General features: G+C 49.7%; 1 protein-coding gene and 1 long non-coding RNA gene across 2 annotated transcripts in view; one reads left to right on the top strand and one right to left on the bottom strand.

Annotated features, from left to right (window-relative positions):
- Positions 1–1,332: 1,332 nt before the first annotated feature.
- On the bottom strand, positions 1,333–11,994 carry LOC140904275 (uncharacterized). Its single transcript, XR_012156482.2, has 4 exons — positions 11,841–11,994; positions 9,368–9,463; positions 4,420–4,506; positions 1,333–3,736 (listed from the first exon to the last, which is right to left on the bottom strand). It is a non-coding gene; the product is annotated as an uncharacterized LOC140904275 (long non-coding RNA).
- Positions 11,995–12,359: 365 nt separating this feature from the next.
- The window catches only part of LOC140904247 (uncharacterized), a 48,031-nt gene continuing 37,989 nt past the window's right edge, over positions 12,360–22,401 (top strand). The window contains exon 1 of the mRNA XM_073326725.2: positions 12,360–12,547. The gene's annotated coding sequence lies outside the window, so the exon portion shown is untranslated. The remainder of the gene's footprint in view (positions 12,548–22,401) is intronic.

Here is a 22,401-nt window from a genome sequence, read left to right as displayed (position 1 = left end):
GTTGCCAAGAAGACCAATGGCATTTTGGGATGTATATGTAGGGGCATAGCGAGCAGATCGAGGTACGTGATCGTTCCCCTCTATTCAACATTGGTGAGGCCTCATCTGGAGTACTGTCTCCAGTTTTGGGCCCCACACTACAAGAAGGATGTGGAAAAATTGGAAAAAGTCCAGCGGAGGGCAACAAAAATGATTAAGGGACACATGACTTATGAGGAGAGGCTGAGGGAACTGGGATTGTTTAGTCTGCAGAAGAGAAGAATGAGGGGGGATTTGATAGCTGCTTTCAACTACCTGAAAGGGGGTTCCAAAGAGTATGGATCTAGACTGTTCTCAGTGGTAGCAGATGACAGAACAAGGAGTACTGGTCTCAAGTTGCAGTGGGGGAGGTTTAGGTTGGATATTAGGAAAAACTTTCACTAGGAGGGTGGTGAAAGATGGGAATGCGTTAGCTAGGGAGGTGGTGGAATCTCCTTCCTTAGAAGTTTTTAAGGTCAGGCTTTAGAAAGCCCTGGCTGGGATGATTTAGTTGGGGATTGGTCCTGCTTTGAGTAGGGGGTGGGACTAGATGACCTCCTGAGGTCCCTTCTAACCCTGATATTCTATGATTCTATGATCTTGGAGTCACTGTTGGAAGACAGAATACTGGGCTAGATGGGCCTTTGGTCTGACCCAGTCTGGCCGTTCTTATGTACTAGGGAATCTAGTGAGCCGAGTGTAATGGAAGGGAGTAGGAAAATCCCTGGGTGTGGAGAACCCTGCTCACAAACAGGGAAGAATTAGTAGGGGAAGCAGAAGTGGATGGCCACCTGGGAGGCAGTGACCATGAGATGGTTGAGTTCAGGATCCTGACACAAGGAAGAAAGGAGAGCAACAGAATACTGACCTGGGACTTCAGAAAAGCAGACTTTGACTCCCTCAGGGAACTGATGGGCAGAATCCCCTTGGAGAATAACGTGAGGGGGAAAGGAGTCCAGGAGAGCTGGCTGTATTTTAAAGAATCCTTATTGGGGTTATAGTGGGGAGGCAATCTAGTGACAAAAAGAAAAGGAGGACTTGTGGCACCTTAGAGACTAACCAATTTATTTGAGCATGAGCTTTCGTGAGCTACAGCTCACTTCATCAGATGTTTACCGTGGAAACTGCAGCAGACTTTATATACACACAGAAATCATGAAACAATACCTCCTCCCACCCCACTGTCCTGCTGGTAATAGCTTATCTAAAGTGATCAACAGGTGGGCCATTTCCAGCACAAATCCTGGAAATGCTGGAAATGGCCCACCTGTTGATCACTTTAGATAAGCTATTACCAGCAGGACAGTGGGGTGGGAGGAGGTATTGTTTCATGATTTCTGTGTGTATATAAAGTCTGCTGCAGTTTCCACGGTAAACATCTGATGAAGTGAGCTGTAGCTCACGAAAGCTCATGCTCAAATAAATTGGTTAGTCTCTAAGGTGCCACAAGTCCTCCTTTTCTTTTTGCGAATACAGACTAACACGGCTGTTCCTCTGAAATCTAGTGACAGAGGATGTGGAAAAAGCTAATGTACTCAATGCTCTTCTGTCTTCACAAACAAGGTCAGCTCCCAGACTACTGCACTGGGCAGCCCAGCATGGGGAGGAGGTGAAAAGCCCTCTCTGGACAAAGAGGTGGTTCAGGACTATTCAGAAAAGCTGGACGAGCACAAGTCCATAGGGCTTGATGCGCTGCGTCCGAGGGTGCTTAAGGAGTTGGTGGATGTGATTGCAGAGCCGTTGGCCATTATCTTTGGAAACTCATGGTGATCAGGGGAGGTCCCCGACAACTGGAAAAAGGCAACTGTAGTGCCCACCTTTAAAAAAGGGAAGGAGGAGGATCCGGGGAACTACAGGCCAGTCAGCCTCACCTCAGTCCCTGAAAAAATCATGGAGCAGGTTCTCAAGGAATCAATTCTGAAGCACTTAGTGGAGAGGAAAGTGATCAGGAACAGTCAGCATGGATTCACCCAGGGCAAGTCATGCCCGACTAACCTAATTGCCTTCTATGACAAGATAACTGGTTCTGTGGATGAAGGGAAAGCGGTGGACTTGTTATTCCTTGACTTTAGCAAAGCTTTTGATACGGTCTCCCACAGTATTTTTGCCAGCAAGTTAAAGAAGTATGGGCTGGATGAACGGACTATAACGTGGATAGAAACCTGGCTAGATTGTCGGGCTCAATGGGTAGTAATCGATGGCTCCATGTCTAGTTGGCAGCCGGTATCAAGTGGAGTGCCCCAAGGGTCGGTCCTGGGGCCGGTTTTGTTCAATATATTCATTAATGATCTGGAGGATGGCGTGGATTGCACCCTCAGCAAGTTTGCAGATGACACTAAACTGGGAGGAGAGGTAGATACGCTGGAAGGTAGGGATAGGATACAGAGGAACCTAGACAAATTAGAGGATTGGTCCAAAAGAAATCTGATGAGGTTCAACAAGGACAAGTGCAGAGTCCTGCACTTAGGATAGAAGAATCCCAGGCACCGCTACAGACTAGGGACCGAATGGCTAGGCAGCAGTTCTGCAGAAAAGGACCGAGGGGTTACAGTGGTCGAGAACCTGGATATGAGTCAACAGTGTGCCATTGTTGCCAAGAAGGCCAATGGCGTTTTGGGCTGTATATGTAGGGGCATTGCCAGCAGATCGAGGGACGTGATCCTTCCCCTCTATTCGACATTGGTGAGGCCTCATCTGGAGTACTGTGTCCAGTCTTGGGCCCCACACTAAAAGAACAATGTGGAAAAATTGGAAAGAGTCCAGCGGAGGGCAACAAAAATGATTAGGGGACTGGAACAGATGACTTATGAGGAGAGGCTGAGGGAACTGGGATTGTTTAGTCTGCAGAAAAGAAGGATACGGGGGGATTTGATAGCTGAATGGTCTCAAGTTGCAGTGGGGGAGGTTTAGGTTGGATATTAGGAAAAACTTTTTCACTAGGAGGGTGGTGAAGCACTGGAATGAGTTACCTAGCGAGGTGGTGGAATCTCCTTCCTTAGAAGTTTTTAAGGTCAGGCTTTAGAAAGCCCTGGCTGGGATGATTTAGTTGGGGATTGGTCCTGCTTTGAGCACGGGGTTGGACTAGATGACCTCCTGAGGTCCCTTCCAACCCTGATAGTCTATGATTCTGTGTTTCATCTGTAATCCTGGGTGAGATTCAATGTTCTCCTGCTGGAACTCCCTTGTTTTGATATTCCCAAGGACGCACTGAGTGTCTGTGTGATAAGTAACCCTGGACCAGCAGCTCTGACCCCAGTAGCCTGCTTGTTACACTGCAAGCACATTCTGGTTTGGGTGGAGCAGGCTCAGGGTTTGAAGAGAGGGTCGGGCTAGGAAGCTTCTGTTAGTTATGCCGGACCTAACCCCCAGTTTTACTTGAGCAAACAGGAGATCTTAGACACCGTGTGATACTGCTCCTGTGCTCTGTTCCCAAAGTGTTCTGAAGCAGGGGAGGGTCTCTGGCAGTGTGTGTGTCACTGGCATATTAGGGTGATGCTGAAAAAGGACAGAGTAGAGGTGGCATTGTGGGGGTGGCGTGAACCTCATCTCTTCAGTTCCCCTTCCAAGAACCGAGGAGACAGGACTCCTTACCCACCGAGGTCACATTCTCATAGTTCTCCTGTATGACGTCTCTGTAGAGAGCTCTCTGAGTGGGGTCCAGCAGAGCCCACTCTTCCCTGGTGATATACACAGCCACCTCCTCGAAGGTCACTGGCCCCTGAAAGAGCAAGAGTCCCACAATCAGTACCAGCTGCCCCACTCACAGCCCCACTATTTGTGGGGGAGAGGAGCCAATCAAATGGAAGCTTTGGGAGGCTCACAGTCAAAAGAGTCCCACCCCTACCCTGCTCAGAGCAGCCAGGAAACACTAGGGTGAGGGGATGAAGCGAGAGCTCCTCCTCTCTCCCAGCAGATCCATCACACACCTACTAGCCACTGACTGCTACAGGAGATGGAGCCCCTAGCAGGGTCCAAGGAGAGCTCCTTGGTAGGAAGCCGAACACCCTGCTCATTGTGAGGAACTGGATATAAAGGGAGAAGAATCTCCCCAAACCTGACTGGTGGGTGCCCCCTGCATATCTCACAGCAGCTGCTGGTTAGTCGGGTCAGACGCCAGCACTATAAGTCTGGTCAGTTTTCCCAGCTCCATGTAGGTGAGTTATTTTCTGTTCAATAAATTAGAGCATTTCCACCTCCGAACCTCATGGGTCTGTTCCTAGAATCTAGGCCACATATTAAACAACTCCCAGCAGCTTTGCCACCCCCAGTGCTCCTCCCTTTCTCCACCCTGTGCATTTCCTGCCCCGTTCCAACCTCCAAACCAGACGGTGCAAAGCTTCCCATTTCCAGTATATTTGCTGTCCCTCTCCCTCCTGCAGGAACCCCCCCGATAATCCCTACCTGAACTGGCTCCTCTGCAGCCATTTCTCTCCCGTCCCATGGGAGGATGGGATGAGCTGGAGCGAAACATGGATGTCATTCTGCAGACTGGAGGGCGAAAAGGGCAGTTGTGGAGGTTTCAGAACAGGCTTCAGTTAATTTCATATCATGATTCCCCCAGGCTCTTTCCCTGCAGACAGACATCCTAGATTCTGCCATGCTAGGAAAATGCTTGATCTCTTTATTACCTTTCAGAGTAACAGCCGTGTGAGTCTGTATTTGCAAAAAGAAAAGGAGTACGTGTGGCACCTTAGAGACTAACCAATTTATTAGAGCATGAGCTTTCATGAGCTACAGCTCACGTCATCAGATGCATACTGTGGAAAATACAGAAGACGTTTTTATACACACAAACCATGAAAAAATGAGTGATCATCACTACAAAAGGTTTTCTCTCTCCCCACCCCACCCTCCTGCTGGTAATAGCTTATGTAAAGTGATCACTCTCCTTACAATGTGTATGATAATCAAGTTGGGCCATTTCCAGCACAAATCCAGGTTCTCCCTCCCCACAAACCCACTCTCCTGCTGGTAATAGCTTATCTAAAGTGATCACTCTCCTTACAATGTGTATGATAATCAAGGTGGGCTATTTCCAGCACAAATGCAGGTTTTCACCCCCCCTCCCCCCCACAAACCCACTCTCCTGCTGGTAATAGCTTATCACTCTCCTTATCATACACATTGTAAGGAGAAAGAAAAGGAGTACTTGTGGCACCTTAGAGACTAACCAATTTATTTGAGCATAAGCTTTCGTGAGCTACAGCTTACTTCATCGGATGCATACCGTGGAAAGTGTAGAAGATCTTTTTATACACACAAAGCATGAAAAAATACCTCCCCCCACCCCATTCTCCTACTGGTAATAGCTTATCTAAAGTGATCACTCTCCTTACAATGTGTATGATAATCAAGTTGGGCCATTTCCAGCACAAATTCAGGTTTTCTCCCCCCCACCCCGCACATACACAAACCCACTCTCCTGCTGGTAATAGCTTATCTAAAGTGACCACTCTCCTTACAATGTGTATGATAATCAAGGTGGGCCATTTTCAGCACAAATCCAGGGTTTAACAAGAACGTGGGGGGGGGGGGGGGGAGGAGGTAGGAAAAAACAAGGGAAAATAGGTTACCTTGCATAATGACTTAGGCTTGAATAGAGACTGGGAGTGGCTAAGTTAATTGTATCCAATTTGCAAATGAATTCCAATTCAACAGTCTCTCGCTATTACCAGCAGGAGAGTGGGTTTGTATGTGTGTGGGGGGGGGGGAGAAAACCTGGATTTGTGCTCGAAATGGCCCAACTTGATTATCATACACATTGTAAGGAGAGTGATCACTTTAGATAAGCTATTACCAGCAGGAGAGTGGGGGTGGGGGGGAGGTATTTTTTCATGCTTTGTGTGTATAAAAAGATCTTCTACACTTTCCACAGTATGCATCCGATGAAGTAAGCTGTAGCTCATGAAAGCTTATGTTCAAATAAATTGGTTAGTCTCTAAGGTGCCACAAGTACTCCTTTTCTTTCTCCTTACAATGTGTATGATAAAGAGAGTGATAAGCTATTACCAACAGGAGAGTGGGGGGGAGAAAACCTGGATTTTTGCTGGAAATGGCCCACCTTGATTATCATACACATTGTAAGGAGAGTGATCACTTTACATACGCTATTACCAGCAGGAGAGTGGGGTGGGGGGAGAGAAAACCTTTTGTAGTGATAATCACCCATTTTTTCATGGTTTGTGTGTATAAAAATGTCTTCTGTATTTTCCACAGTATGCATCTGATGATGTGAGCTGTAGCTCATGAAAGCTCATGCTCAAATAAATTGGTTAGTCTCTAAGGTGCCACAAGTACTCCTTTTCTTTATTACCTTGTAGACCTGGCCACTCCTACCAGGCTAAGCCCACAGAAACATTTTTAAACTCTCTTCTCCCTCCCCATGACAAAGTCTCTGAACACAATGCTAGAAAAAAAAAAAGCAGAACCAAAGGAATCACTTTCCCTGATTCCATCTGACACTGATACAATGGCAGCCACACCCCAGCAGGAGGGACATGGAGTCAGGAACTGCATTTCCCTCTGTCTGATCCTCATCTTGTCCACAGGAAAGTGATTCTACCCAGGGTGAAGTAATACATCTGTCTGGGCAGATCAGAGATCTGAAAACCTCTGTCTAAACTCTTCTCTCCCACAGCCCCTTTTAGTCTCTATATCTCCTTTTCCCTGTCCTCTCTCCCTGCCTGTCTGGTAGGAAAGTCCCATTCCTGGGTTGTTTGCTCCCCATGGTGGGATTTGCTCCTGCAATTGCTAATGGGAGGAGAAATGGGCGGGCAGGGGGTCTGTTTGTGTAGAGTGATTTTAATACCAGACTGGACCAGCATTTTCCCTTGGTTTCTTTTAGTTACCTGGAGTCTCTGACTCAGAATTTAGTAAAACGAAAAGGAGTACTTGTGGCACCTTAGAGACTAACCAATTTATTTGAGCATGAGCTTTCGTGAGCTACAGCTCACTTCATGGGATGCATACCATGGAAACTGCAGCAGACTTTATATACACACAGAGAATATGAAACAATACCTCCTCCCACCCCACTGTCCTGCTGGTAATAGCTTATCTAAAGTGATCATCAAGTTGGGCCATTTCCAGCATAAATCCAGGTTTTCTCACCCTCCACCCCCCCCACACAAATTCACTCTCCTGCTGGTGATAGCCCATCCAAAGTGACAACTCTCTACACAATGTGCATGATAAACAAGTTGGGCCATTTCCTGCACAAATCCAGGTTCTCTCACCCCCCCTCCCAAAAACCACACACACAAACTCACTATCCTGCTGGTAATAGCTCATCCAAAGTGACCACTCTCCCTACAATTGTTTTTTCCTCCCCGCCGCAGATGTTCTGGTTTAACTTGGATTTTAACTTGAAGAGTGGTCAGTTTGGATGAGCTATTACCAGCAGGAGAGTGAGTTTGTGTGTGTATGGGGGTGGGGGGGATGTGAGAAAACCTGGATTTGTGCAGGAAATAGCCCAACTTGATTGTCATGCACATTGTGTAAAGAGTTGTCACTTTGGATGGGCTATCACCAGCAGGAGAGTGAATTTGTGTGTGGGGGGGTGGAGGGTGAGAAAACCTGGATTTGTGCTGGAAATGGCCCACCTGATGATCACTTTAGATAAGCTATTACCAGCAGGACAGTGGCGTGGGAGGAGGTATTGGTTCATATTCTCTGTGTGTATATAAAGTCTGCTGCAGTTTCCATGGTATGCATCCCATGAAGTGAGCTGTAGCTCACGAAAGCTCATGCTCAAATAAATTGGTTAGTCTCTAAGGTGCCACAAGTACTCCTTTTCTTTCTCCCTACAATGTGCATGATAATCAAGGTGGGCCATTTCCAGCACAAATCCAGGTTTTCTCACCCTCCACCCCCCCACACAAATTCACTCTCCTGCTGGTGATAGCCCATCCAAAGTGACAACTCTCTACACAATGTGCATGATAATCAAGTTGGGCCATTTCCTGCACAAATCCAGGTTCTCTCACCCCCTCACCCCCCTCCCAAAAACCACACACACAAACTCACTATCCTGCTGGTAATAGCTCATCCAAAGTGACCACTCTCCCTTCATGTCACGTCGCTATCTTAAAACAAAAAAACTTCAAATCCAGACTCCAGCGAGAAACTGCTGAATTGGAATTCATTTGCAAATTGGATACTATTAATTTAGGCTTAAATAGAGACTGGGAGTGGCTAAGTCATTATGCAAGGTAGCCTATTTCCCCTTGTTTTTTCCTACCCCCCCCCCCCCCCCCCCGCAGATGTTCTGGTTTAACTTGGATTTAAACTTGGAGAGTGGTCAGTTTGGATGAGCTATTACCAGCAGGAGAGTGAGTTTGTGTGTGTATGGGGGTGGGGGGGTGAGAAAACCTGGATTTGTGCAGGAAATGGCCCAACTTGATTATCATGCACATTGTGTAGAGAGTTGTCACTTTGGATGGGCTATCACCAGCAGGAGAGAGAATTTGTGTGGGGGGGGTGGAGGGTGAGAAAACCCGGATTTGTGCTGGAAATGGCCCAACCTGATGATCACTTTAGATAAGCTATTACCAGCAGGACAGTGGGGTGGGAGGAGGTATTGTTTCATATTCTCTGTGTGTATATAAAGTCTGCTGCAGTTTCCATGGTATGCATCCCATGAAGTGAGCTGTAGCTCACGAAAGCTCATGCTCAAATAAATTGGTTAGTCTCTAAGGTGCCACAAGTACTCCTTTTCTTTTTGCGAATACAGACTAACAGGGCTGTTACTCTGAAACCTGTCAGAATTTAGTATTAACAGGGCCCAGGGTTGCCCTATGGGGGCTAGTACCAGCTGGAGAAAGTCATCACCTGGGCCAGGCAGAGAAGAAGCTTTAATTAATGTCACCACTTCCCAGCACAGAACCCCCACTGGGGGGGGGGAGCAGCAGCTGCTAAGACTGGTCTCCCAGATCACAATGGAGGCTGCAGTGTCTGACCCAGGAAGCTGAACCCCAATATCCTGAGCAGAGAGGGACAGAGCGTTTGAGCAGCCTTCCCTCCTTTAGCTCTCTGGGGAGAGCAGCGAATGAGAGCACCTCCTCAGAGGGAGGAATTGCTAATTTAATTTGCCCCACTGTCCATCTGGAGTCACTCCTTGTCTGTCCTTGCAGTGCCTCTGGATTAACAATGGTCTCAATGAAACCAGATTTCAGAAAGGATGAGTCCAGAACGCTGTGGAAGAGATCATTGTGTGGCAATGCTAACCCACTTCCCACCTCCTTCACCTCCCCGGATCTAGGACAAGGCCTGGGGGGCATGAATTTTCCCAAGGGAACCGGAAGTTCCTGCAGTTTTCAAGAGGGGAGAAAAGCAAAATGTGTGATTTCACCTCATGGTGTTTGATCAGTGGATAGAAAGTTATTACGGACACTGGGGGTGGCCAGGGCAGGCCAAGCAGTGCTTGGAGTCAGGATCCTGGCACCAGCTGATCAGGGAGAAGGAGCATGGTTAGTAGCAGCCCCCAGACACCCCCCGGTACCCAGACCCCCAGCCAGGGTCCCAACAGATATTCCCTGGGACCCAGCCCCCAGAGTCCCTGGCCAGGGACCCCGGATACCCCACAGAGCTCTGACAGGCTGGGAATCACAGTTGGGTTCCCCCCACAAGGACAAATCCCTGCACATCGAGGAGATTTTAAATGGACATTTGAGAATTATGGAGAGAACAGGGGAAAATCAGGGGACTAGAGAGCTAACCATTTGAGGGGAAAGGGGGGGGGGTCTCCCTGGATTTTACAGCCACGTGTGAGATGCTGAGAGAGAAAAGTTTCAGAGTAACAGCCGTGTTAGTCTGTATTCGCAAAAAGAAAAGGAGGACTTGTGGCACCTTAGAGACTAACCAATTTATTAGAGCATAAGCTTTCGTGAGCTACAGCTCACTTCCTCAGATGCATATCGTGGAAACTGCAGCAGGCTTTATATATACACAGAGAATATGAAACAATACCTATTCCCACCCCACTGTCCTGCTGGTAATAGCTTATCTAAAGTGATTTCCAGCACAAATCCAGGTTTTCTCACCCTCCACCCCCCCACACAAATTCACTCTCCTGCTGGTGATAGCCCATCCAAAGTGACAACTCTCCACACAATGTGCATGACAATCAAGCTGGGCTATTTCCTGCATAAATCCAGGTTCTCACATCCCCCCCACCCCCATACACACACAAACTCACTCTCCTGCTGGTAATAGCTCATCCAAACTGACCACTCTTCAAGTTAAAATCCAAGTTAAACCAGAACATCGGGGGGGGGGGGGGTAGGAAAAAACAAGAGGAAACAGGCTACCTTGCATAATGACTTAGCCACTCCAAGTCTCTATTTAAGCCTAAATTAATAGTATCCAATTTGCAAATGAATTCCAATTCAGCAGTTTCTCGCTGGAGTCTGGATTTGAAGTTTTTTTGTTTTAAGATAGCGACCTTCATGTCTGTGATCGCGTGACCAGAGAGATTGAAGTGTTCTCCGACTGGTTTATGAATGTTATAATTCTTGACATCTGATTTGTGTCCATTTATTCTTTTACGTAGAGACTGTCCAGTTTGACCAATGTACATGGCAGAGGGGCATTGCTGGCACATGATGGCATATATCACATTGGTGGATGTGCAGGTGAACGAGCCTCTGATAGTGTGGCTGATGTTATTAGGCCCTGTGATGGTGTCCCCTGAATAGATATGTGGGCACAGTTGGCAACGGGCTTTGTTGCAAAGATAAGTTCCTGGGTTAGTGGTTCTGTTGTGTGGTATGTGGTTGTTGGTGAGTATTTGCTTCAGGTTGCGGGGCTGTCTGTAGGCAAGGACTGGCCTGTCTCCCAAGATTTGTGAGAGTGTTGGGTCATCCTTTAGGATAGGTTGTAGATCCTTAATAATGCGTTGGAGGGGTTTTAGTTGGGGGCTGAAGGTGACGGCTAGTGGCATTCTGTTATTTTCTTTGTTAGGCCTGTCCTGTAGTAGGTAACTTCTGGGAACTCTTCTGGCTCTATCAATCTGTTTCTTTACTTCTGCAGGTGGGTATTGTACTTGGAGTGGCTAAGTCATTATGCAAGGTAGCCTGTTTCCTCTTGTTTTTTCCTACCGCCCCCCCCCCCCCCGATGTTCTGGTTTAACTTGGATTTTAACTTGAAGAGTGGTCAGTTTGGATGAGCTATTACCAGCAGGAGAGTGAGTTTGTGTGTGTATGGGGGTGGGGGGGATGTGAGAACCTGGATTTATGCAGGAAATAGCCCAGCTTGATTGTCATGCACATTGTGTAAAGAGTTGTCACTTTGGATGGGCTATCACCAGCAGGAGAGTGAATTTGTGTGGGGGGGTGGAGGGTGAGAAAACCTGGATTTGTGCTGGAAATCACTTTAGATAAGCTATTACCAGCAGGACAGTGGGGTGGGAATAGGTATTGTTTCATATTCTCTGTGTATATATAAAGCCTGCTGCAGTTTCCACGATATGCATCTGAGGAAATGAGCTGTAGCTCACGAAAGCTTATGCTCTAATAAATTGGTTAGTCTCTAAGGTGCCACAAGTACTCCTTTTCTTTTTGAGAGAGAAAAGGGGACGAGCCGGAGGGAATTTGTATCGGGGCTGAGAGGCGAGTGGCACAAACAGGGACATGATCCAATTAACTCCCCCGCCCCCCACTTCCCCCCCCCCGGGAATTCAACCCCCCCCCGCTACTCCGGCTTCTCCCCCCCCCGCCCGACACCCCCCAGGGGACCCCCCCGCCGGGCCCCAGTCTCTGCCCCCCCATCCCAGCGGGGCCGGGGGCAGAGAGTCGCTTCCCCCCCCCCCGGGGTCTCTCGCTCACCGGGGGGCTCCGGCTGGGGGCGGGCAGAGCCCGGGGCTGCCCAGGGGGCTGGTCCCGGCTGGCGAACCCCCCCCCCCGGCCGGGCACGGAGGGGTTAATGACGCCCCCCCCCCCAGCAGGGACCCCGGCGGGGGCAGCCGCTGCGCACCCTGGGCTCCCGGGTCCCGACAACCCCCCCACCCGCCCCCGGGCCGTGCCTGAGTCCCGCCCCCCAACTGCTCCAGCCCTGGCCCCCGCTGGGCCTCGCACTGAGCATGCGCCATAACAGCTGCCGAAACCCTCCCTCACCTGTGCCGGGGAGGGCGGAAGCGGCCCCGGGGCAGGCTGGGAGATGTAGTTCCTGACTCTCTCGGGACGGAAGAGATGTTCGGGGGGGGCGGAGGAACCCGGCTGCGAAGGCGCGGGGCGCTGCGGCTCTACCTGGCTCGTGCGGAGCCGTTGGAGCCTCTCCCGGAGGCGGAGGAGGAGGGTTTTGTGTCTCCCGGCTCTGGGCATGCGCAGGTGGCGGTAGGGGGGGGGGGGGAGAGTCGGGCATGCGCTGAGGCAGAGCTCACTTGCCGCTGCGCCCCGAGGCTGCGGGGCCGGGCTGCGCCGAAGGGTCTGTGCCGGGGAGACCTTCATCCACCCCGCCGGGCCCCGCTCCCGCCGGAGCCGCCCTGGGGCCGCCCCGGGCTCCGCCCGCCCCGCTGCGGAGCTGCAGCCTCCAGGTACCGGAGCGAGCCCCGGGGCCGGGCGGTGACTCTGCCCCAGTGTCCGGCGGGGGGACCAGCCCCCCCGGGGTCCCTGCGTGGGGCCGGGCGGGGGGAGACCTGGGGAAAGGGGCGGAGGGAAAATGTCGGCGCAGCCCGGACATGGCCGGGGGGGGGAGAAGAGCCGGGGCCCCCCGAGGGGCGGGGAGGGAAAGGGGGGGGCTGAGATCCCCTCGGATTTACCGCTGCCCCCTCCCCTGGGGACCGGGTGACCCCCCCCTTCCCCCACCCCCCTGAGAAGAACAGGGGGACTCGTGGCACCTTGGAGGCTATCGGATTTATTTGAGGGTAAGCTTTCGTGAGCTGCGGCTCGCTTCATCGCATGCATGCCGTGGAAAATACAGCGGGGAGATTTATACACACAGAGAGGGTGAAACAATGGGTGTCACACCGTGCACACTGTAAGCAGAGCGATCAGGAAAGGTGAGCGACTACCAGCAGGGGGCGGGGGAGCCTTTTGTAGCGATAATCAAGGTGGGCCATTTCCAGCAGTTGACAAGAACCGTAGGAGGGGAAATAAACATGGGGAAAAACAGTTTTACTTTGTGTAATGACCCATCCACTCCCAGTCTCTATTCAGGCCTAAGTTAATTGTATCCGGTTTGCAGATTAATTCCAATTCAGCAGTCTCTTTTTTTGGAGTCTGTTTTTGAAGTGTTTTTGTTGAAGAATTGCCACTCTTGGGTCTGTAATCGAGCGACCAAAGAGATTGATTTTTTTGAATGTTATAAAAACCAGTCGGAGAACACTTCAGTGTCTTTGGTCGCTCGATTACAGACCTAAGAGTGGCAATTCTTCAACAAAGAAACTTCAAAAACAGACTCCAACCAGAGACTGCTGAATTGGAATTAATCTGCAAACTGGATACAATTAACTTAGGCTTGAATAGAGACTGGGAGTGGATGGGTCATTACACAAAGTAAAACTTTCCCCAAGTTTATTCCCCTCCTTCCCCACCCCGCACTGTTCTTCAGATGTTCTTGTTAACTGCTGGAAATGGCCCACCTTGATTATCACTACAAAAGGTCTGCTGCCCCCACCCCCTCCTCCGCTCTCCTGCTGGTAATAGCTCACCTTAAGTGATCACTCTCCTTACAGTGTGTATGGTAACACCCATTGTTTCACGTTCTCTGTGTATATAAATCTCCCCACTGTATTTTCCACTGAATGCATCCAATGAAGTGACCTGCAGCTCACAAAAGCTTATGCTCAAATACATTTGTTAGTCTCTAAGCTGCCGCAAGTCCTCCTTTTCTTTTTGCGAATACAGACTAACGTGGCTGCTTCTCTGATCCCTGAGAAGGTCTCTGTTCTCCTCCCCCTATTGTACCCCATTTCCTCTCCACTTCGCTAATGCCCAGTTTGGGCTGTGTCCCCCCCCATTTTACCTGCAGTGACTTGTCCTTGTTTAGGTGGGAAATCGTTCCCCTGAGTGATTTCTGAAATGGGAAGAGGGTTAATGGGCAAAGGCTGGCAGAGCCCTGAGACAGAGATACCACGGGCGGGGGGCTGCTCTCTGCTGGCCACAGGGCCTGGAAAGGCCCAAGAAGGGGAGGGAGGAGTAAGCGTCTCCCCCCCCCCCCATGGAGATGGTCCAGCCCTAGGTTTCCCAGTCCCAGCTACTGCCCCCTCACCCCCCCAGCCTGCTGGTCACATTCCCAGACCCTACTGCCAGCCCCTCCCCACAGCCAGTGACCTTCTGATTCCAGCCCCACTCCTTTCCCCTGTGAAAGCCAGTGCCGGGTTTACAATGACTCCAGTGGCTTCATGCTCAGAAGGGGCCCTGGCCTGCTCTGCTTCCACTGCACCCTGAGACCCTGCTGGCTCCCCGCACTCACCACTTGTTCCTCTCGGTCTGCGTGCGGGCTGGTCGAGGACTCCTCTATGCCCCTTGGCCCTACACCCTGCTCCTCTATGCCCCCTGGCAGGACCCTAGTGCACCTCCGGCTCCGGGCAGTCTCTGCTTCCCACCACCTATGGGAGCTGAGCCACCTGGGACTGGTGCAGAAGCCTGGTCAGTCTCAGCCAGGTGTGGCGGGGAGACAGCGTGGAGGGCTTGGCTGGGTCCCTGCAGGTAAGTGCTTCTTGAGGGACCCCGGCCAGGTCCAGGTCCTGGCCTGGTTGATCTCAGCACTCCTGAGGGGCCAGAGCAATTCCCAGCCCTGTGACCAGCCCTGGCTGCACTGCTGGCTCAGCCCGGCAGACACAGTCGCCTCCAAGCAGGGCTGATGAGTGCAGCCAGGAGACAGGGCTTGGAAAAGTGAGTCTGTGGGAAGTATATGTGTGTGTGTGTGGCTGGGGGGGGGGGGGGGAGTTGCTGGGCTCTGAAGGGACAGGGAGGATCTGTGTGTGTTGGGGCACTAGGGAGTTGGAGGTGCTGGGCAGTTGTGGTGGGGCTGTGGGTAGGGGTGGTGTTGTGCAGCGGACTGTGAATTTGTGGGTGGGTCTGGTGGGGGTGCTAGGCATAGTGGGTCTGGGGGGCCTCTGGCTATAGGGAATCAAGGGGGGGGGCTGTGTGGTGTAGCATAGGCCCAGCCCCAAGGGGAAGGGGCATGCTGGCAGCACAGGGCTGGGCAGGCCACTGTGCATCTGACAACTGCCGGTTTGTAAATAGTGCCCTTGCATTGGGTGGAGCAGGGCCACCCCTGCCATACCATGCCCCATTGCCTCTGGTTGGCCCCTCACTCTGGGGCCTGACCTCCCCACACCATGCTCCGTTGCCTCTATGGGGACCCACAAATATGTATGTTTGGTGCGCAGCCCACAAAAGGTTAATCCGGCCCTGGTGAAAGTGACATCACCCAGGCCTCCCTGCTGGGGATGTGAATGTGAGGCAAGAAGAATCCATCCCATTCTGTTGTTGATTGAATAGCGCTGTATAATCCCCTCAAATCTCCCCTCTTTTCTTTTCAACTATTGAATGGTGACATAAAATCTCCCCAGATGTTGGTGCTTCTCTCTCATATTGGTAAATACGTCGTTTGTGCCCCATTTTCTCCTCAGTTCAGAAATACTGATATGAAATTCTCAAAAATCTTCTCGCTTTTTTCTCTAGATGTCTAAGATCAGGGCTCTTATCATACTGAGCGTGGCACAGGCCTTGCCTGAGATTAGGTTCCCCAGTGAGTCGGGCACTGCACAGACCCTGACCAAATTTGGGGCACTCGTTGTGCCAGGAATTGCAGAGACCCCTACAGAGAGCAGGGACCTTGTTGTGCTGGGTGCTACAGTGACCCTGACTGAGATGTGGGTTCCTGTTCTGCCAGGCACTGCAGAGACCCCAACAGAGGTCAGACCCCACTGTTGTGACAGGTGCTGTGGAGACCCCAGCTGAGATCTGTGCCCCTGTTGTGCTGGGCACTGTAGAGACCCCAACTGACATCAGGCCCCGCATTGTGCCAAGTAAAACTGAGACCTGGACCGAGATCACAGCCCCCCTTGTGCCAGGCAGTGCATGACTAAGGCCCAGATTGCTTCCTCCATTGTGCTGGGCACTTGAGAAACCTTGATTGAGATCTGTGTCCCCATTGGGCCTGGCATTGCACTGACCCCAACCAAGATCAAGCCCCACCACTGTACTGGGCACTGTACAGACCCTGCCCCCACATTTTGTCAGATGTTGCAGGGACCCCAAACAAAACCAGGGATCCTGAGGTGCCAGGAGTTGCAGAGCCCCCAATTGAGGTCAGGCCCCCTGTTGTGCAGGGCTATGCACAGACACTTACCAAGATCAGGATCCCCATCATGACAGGTGCTGAACAGACACCAAGGGTATCTGCCATTAAAAACCATTAAAAGCCATTAAAAACCTACAGCTGGCCCATGCCAGCTGACTCAGGCTCACAGGGCTCAGGCAAAGGGGCTGTTTAATTGCAGTGTAGATGTCTGGGCTCAGGCTGGAGCCAGGCTGCAGGAACCTGTGAGGTGGGAGGGTGCTAGACCTGGGCTGCAGCCCAAGCCGGAACATCTACACCACAATTAAACAGCCTCACAGCCTGAGCCATGTGAACCAGCCGCCGGTGTCTAACTGTAGTGTTGACATGCCCACAGTGACAGAGAGTCCTTGCCACAAAAAACTGAAAGGCTAAATAGGCAAATGGTGGGAGGCTACTCTCCGTATTTTACAGATGGGGAAACTGAAGCTCAGAGAGCTGAAGTAATTTGCTCAAGTTTGCATGGAGAATTTGGGTCAAAACTGGGAACTGAACCCAGATTGTTTGAATTCTTGCCTCTCCCCTTAACCCCAAGCCCAATTTGTGTGTGTACAGCGTTGTTTTGGCCTGAGTGTTTGCATTGCATTGGCTTCCAAGGGAAGCTGTGGCATTTCCTTCGTGTGGAGGTTTTTGAGACCAGGTTAGAGATACACCACTCTGGGAATGTTTAGGGATACTTCATCCTGCCTCATCACAGGAGGCTTGAGTAGATGACCTCTCAAGATCCCTTCCATGCCTTCATTGAAATAATTCTCTTATGTCCTGTGTCGTGTTCAATGCTGAGCTGTTTTGCATGATGCCTTTTGGAACTGTGTTGCGCCATGTTGTGTTGCATATTTTTATGGTGCATTGTTTTGCCTCACCTTGTTTGTTGCCTGTGTTGTGTTGGTTTGGGTTGAGCTCTTTTCCATTGTGTACTTTAGGAAGTGTTAGTTTGCATTGTGTTGCTTTCTTTTCCTTTGTATTGTCATTTTATGCTCTGGAGTATAGTTTTTTGTTGTTTTTCTGAATTGCTTGACATTATGTTGTGGTGGGGTTTTTTTTCTGTATGTTGTGTTTTTGTACATATTTATTGCATAGCATCATAGAAATGTTGGGGCTGGATGGGACCTCAAGATGTCATCAAGTCCAGCTCTCTCTGCCGAGGCAGGACCAGGCTGTCCGTGACAGAGCTAGAAATGGATCCCAGTTCTACTGCCACCGTACTGCTGTTTTGGGTACTGAAGGTCTCTGCTACACTGGTATTTTAGGCATTGGTGGACACTCTTAGTATAGACAGAATTTACACTAGTGCACTCTGATCGGTACTGGTGCATCATGTCCCAGTTTGAAGATTTGGGGTGGGAGGGGACAGTGACCTCTCTGCAGCTTGGGGCTGGCTGAACAGTGCAGCTGGTAACGGAGGAGCAGCAGTGAGTGCTGGAGGTATGAGCCAGGAGCACAGCCCCACAGGACTGGACACTGACTTCTCCTGACCCAGGACACACACCCCCAACTGGGTGTAGGGACTGCAGCCGAGCTACCCTGCCAAGACAGCCTGTGCATTCATGGAAAAACCACCTCTTCCTGCAGCCTAATACAATGGGGTCCGCACACCTTTCCAGGCTGCGGGTGACGGGGCTCTGCAGTTACTGGGGTCTCTTCCTGCCTCTGTCACTGATCTGCTTGGTGACCTTGGAGAAGTCACAGCCCTTCTCTGTTTTCCTCCTACCCACTGTCTACTGTTTGTGCAGTGTCCAGCAAAATGTGGGTGCTGATCTCACTCAGGGTCTCTGCCATACACAGCACGATGGGGACCTGATCTCCATCAGTGTCTGTACAACGCAAGGCACAGTTTATAGACTCAAACCAAAACTTACTGATGGCCAGTATCCATTTGTTCTAGTACCAACTTTGGTGCTTAACCTAAATAACTCCTCTCCTTCCCTGGTATTTATCCTTCTGATGTATTTATAGAGAGGAATCCTGTCTCCCCTCAGCCTTCTTTTGGTTACGCTAAACAAGCCACGCTCTTTGAGTCTCCTCTCATAAGGCAGATTTTCCATTCCTCGGATCATCCTAGTAGCCCTTCTCTGCACCTGTTCCACCCTGAATTCATCCCTCTTAAACATGGGAGACCAGAATGGCCCACAGTATTTGAGATGAGGTCTCATCAGTGTCTTGTACAACAGTACTAACCCTTCCCTGTGTCTACTGAAAATACCTCACCTGATTCATCCTAAGACTGCATTAACCTATTTCATGGCCACATCACACTGGGGGTCTGGGGCTCTGATAGTTTGGGATGTTACTTTTTGCATAGTCAGTTCTTTCCCTTTGTTTTACCTCCACCTATGCCCAATGCCACTCTCTTCTTAACTTGCTTTGGTTATTTCAGTTCCAGTTTTTAAATGAGATCTAATAATTGCAAAGCTGAATGAAAGATAAAACAGAACCATTTGAATTTTTGGCACATATCTTGAGGGAACGATACCTAGTGAAGGTATGCTGTAAGTACCTGGTTACCTATAGCATTTTCTGGTGGGATGGATAAAGCAATGTCAAAGAGCCAAAAGTGCTTTTTAGGGCGAAAGGGCTCATCAGGTGTTTGCTCTCTAGGGAGCATGTAACCGGACAGGGTTTGCAGACTTTCAGGAGTGGGGCACTGGATTGTATTTAGTAATCTCAAAATAAAAGGTTAAGACTGCTGGTTCACAATATCCAATGAAATCTTGCAAACAATTATACAAATAGACCCTAATGCTATGGAAGCAACTTTATATTAATACTGATTCAAAACAGAAATTAAAATTATGAGATAAACGCATGAGAAATGAACTGACACCTAATTTCCATTTCTTAATGCCTGAAATTTTGACACTTGCTCACACCACCTTTTTTTTAAAAGCGATGCACAGCACACAGTCAAGTTAATTAATGAAAGCACACCAATTATTGACTGATTTGTGTTGCATAAGCATCTGATTAAGCACCTGATTAAAACTTTACACTGTAAGTGGAAATGCATCAACATGGCTTAGCTCAAATGTGTTTAAATGTGAAGGACAAGTTTCTAAATTAAATGCATGGCAGGATGGTAAACAAGGGGAAATACACAGAAGTGCCTCTACCCAGTCCTGTTGACTTCTTGTCTGAACCCGCATGAGTTCTGGCCTCTTGGACAGCTCAGCTCTCAGTCCCACATCAGATGTGCCCTCTACCAGCCCAACCTGTTTCTACTGCAGTTCTTCATCCCCCTCATCCAGGCAGGGGGTTGGCGCTGCATAGAATCATAGAATATCAGGATTGGAAGGGACCTCAGGAGGTCATCTAGTCCAACCCCCTGCTCAAAGCAGGACCGATCCCCAATTAAATCATCCCAGCCAGGGCTTTGTCAAGCCTGACCTTAAAAACTTCCAAGGAAGGAGATTCCACCACCTCCCTAGGTAACGCATTCCAGTGTTTCACCAACCTCGCAGTGGAAAACTTTTTCCAAATATCCAACCTAAATCTCCCCCACCACAACTTGAGACCATTACTCCTTGTTCTGTCATCTGCTACCACTGAGAACAGTCTAGAGCCATCCTCTTAAGAACCCCCTTTCAGGTAGTTGAAAGCAGCTATCAAATCCCCCCTCATTCTTCTGCAGACTAAACATCCACAGTTCCCTCAGCCTCTCCTCATAAGTCATGTGTTCCAGTCCCCTAATCATTTTTGTTGCCCTTCGCTGGACTCTCTCCAATTTTTCCACATCCTTCTTGTAGTGTGGGGCCCAAAACTGGACACAGTACTCCGGATGAGGCCTCACCAGTGTCGAATAGAGGTGAACGATCACGTCCCTCGATCTGCTGGCAATGCCCCTACTTATACATCCCAAAATGCCATTGGCCTTCTTGGCAACAAGGGCACACTATTGACTCATATCCAGCTTCTCATCCACTGTCACCCCTAGGTCCTTTTCTGCAGAACTGCTGCCAAGCCATTCAGTCCCTAGTCTGTAGCGGTGCACTGGATTCTTCTGTCCTAAGTGCAAGACTCTGCACTTGTCCTTGTTGAACCTCCTCAGATTTCTTTTGTCCCAATCCTCCAATTTGTCTAGGTCCCTCTGTATCCTATCCCTACCTTCCAGCGTATCTACGTCTCCTCCCAGTTTAGTGTCATCTGCAAACTTACTGAGGGTGCAATCCACGCCATCCTCCAGATCATTAATGAAGATATTGAACAAAACCGGCCCCAGGATCGACCCTTGGGGCACTCCACTAGATACCGGTTGCCAACTAGACATGGAGCCATTGATCGCTACCCGTTGAGCCCGACAATCTAGCCAGCTTTCTATCCACCTTATAGTCCATTCATCCAACCCATACTTCTTTAACTTGCTGACAAGAATACTGTGGGAGACCGTATCAAAAGCTTTCCTAAAATCAAGGAACAACATGTCCACTGCTTTCCCTATAGCCACAGAGCCAGTAATCTCGTCATAGAAGGCAATTAGATTAGTCAAGCATGACTTGCCCGTGGTGAATCCATGCTGACTGTTCCTGATCACTTTCCTCTCCTTTAAGTGCTTCAGAATTGATTCCTTGAGGACCTGCTCCATGATTTTTCCAGGGACTGAGGTGAGGCTTGCTGGCCTGTAGTTCCCAGGATCCTCCTTCTTCCCTTTTTTAAAGATTGGCACTACATTAGCCTTTTTCCAGTTGTCCGGGACTTCCCCTGATCACCATGAATTTTCAAAGATAATGGCCAGTGGCTCTGCAATCACGTCCACCAACTCCTTTAACACTCTCGGATGCAACTCATCCGGCCCCATGGACTTGTGCATGTCCAGCTTTCCTCAATAGTCCCGAACCACTTCTTTCTCCACAGAGGGCTGGTCACCTCCTCCCCATGCTGTGCTGCCCAGTGCAGTAGTCTGGGAGCTGACCTTGTTAGTGAAGACAGAGGCAAAAAAAGTATTGAGTACATTAGCTTTTTCCACATCCTCTGTCACTAGGTTGTCTCCCTCATTCAGTAAGGGGGCCCACACTTTCTTTGACTTTCTTCTTGTTGCTAACATACCTGAAGAAACCCTTCTTGGTACTCTTGCTAGCTGCTACTCCAGGTGTGATTTGGCCTTCCTGATTTCACTCCTGCAGGCCCGAGCAATATTTTTATACTCTTCCCTGGTCATTTGTCCAATCTTCCACTTCTTGTAAGCTTCTTTTTTGTATTTAAGATAAGCAAGGATTTCACTGTTAAGCCAAGCTGGTCGCCTGTCATATTTACTATTCTTTCTACACATCGGGATGGTTTGTATGTGTAACATCAATAAGGATTCTTTAAAATACAGCCAGCTCTCCTGGACTCCTTTTCCCCCTCATGTTGTTCTCCCAGGGGATCCTGCCCATCAGTTCCCTGAGGGAGTCGAAGTCTGCTTTTCTGAAGTCCAGGGTCCGTATTCTGCTGCTTTCCTTTCTTCCCTGTGTCAGGATCCTGAACTCGACCATCTCATGGTCACTGCCTCCCAGGTTCCCATCCACTTTTGCTTCCCCTACTAATTCTTCTTGGTTTGTGAGCAGTAGGTCAAGAAGAGCTCTGCCCCTAGTTGATTCCTCCAGCACTTGCACCAGGAAATTGTCCCCTACATTTTCCAAAAACTTCCTGGATTGTTTGTGCACCGCTGTATTGCTCTCCCAGCAGATATCAGGGTGATTGAAGTCTCCCATGAGAACCAGGGCGTGCGATCTAGTAACTTCTGAGAGTTGCCGGAAGAAAGCCTCATCCACCTCATCCCTCTGGACCGGTGGTCTATAGCAGACTCCCGCCATGACATCACCCTTGTTGCTCACACTTCTGAACTTAATACAGAGACTCTCAGGTTTTTCTGCAGTTTCATACTTGAGCTCTGAGCAGTCATACTGCTCTCTTACATACAATGCAACTCCCTCACCTTTTCTGACCTGCCTGTTCTTCCTGAACAGCTTATATCCATCCATGAGAGTACTCCAGTCATGTGAGTTATCCCACCAAGTCTCTTATTCCAATCACATCATAATTCCTTGCTTTGCCAGGACCTCCAGTTCTCCCTGCTTGTTTCCCAGGCTTCTTGCATTTGTGTATAGGCACTTGAGATAACGC

The sequence above is a fragment of the Lepidochelys kempii genome, chromosome 28 (genome assembly GCF_965140285.1).
Source record: "Lepidochelys kempii isolate rLepKem1 chromosome 28, rLepKem1.hap1, whole genome shotgun sequence".
In the NCBI taxonomy this organism is placed as follows: Eukaryota; Metazoa; Chordata; order Testudines; family Cheloniidae; genus Lepidochelys; species Lepidochelys kempii.
The sequence above is the reverse complement of the archived record's forward strand: the minus strand, read 5'-3'. Positions and strand labels throughout refer to the sequence as shown.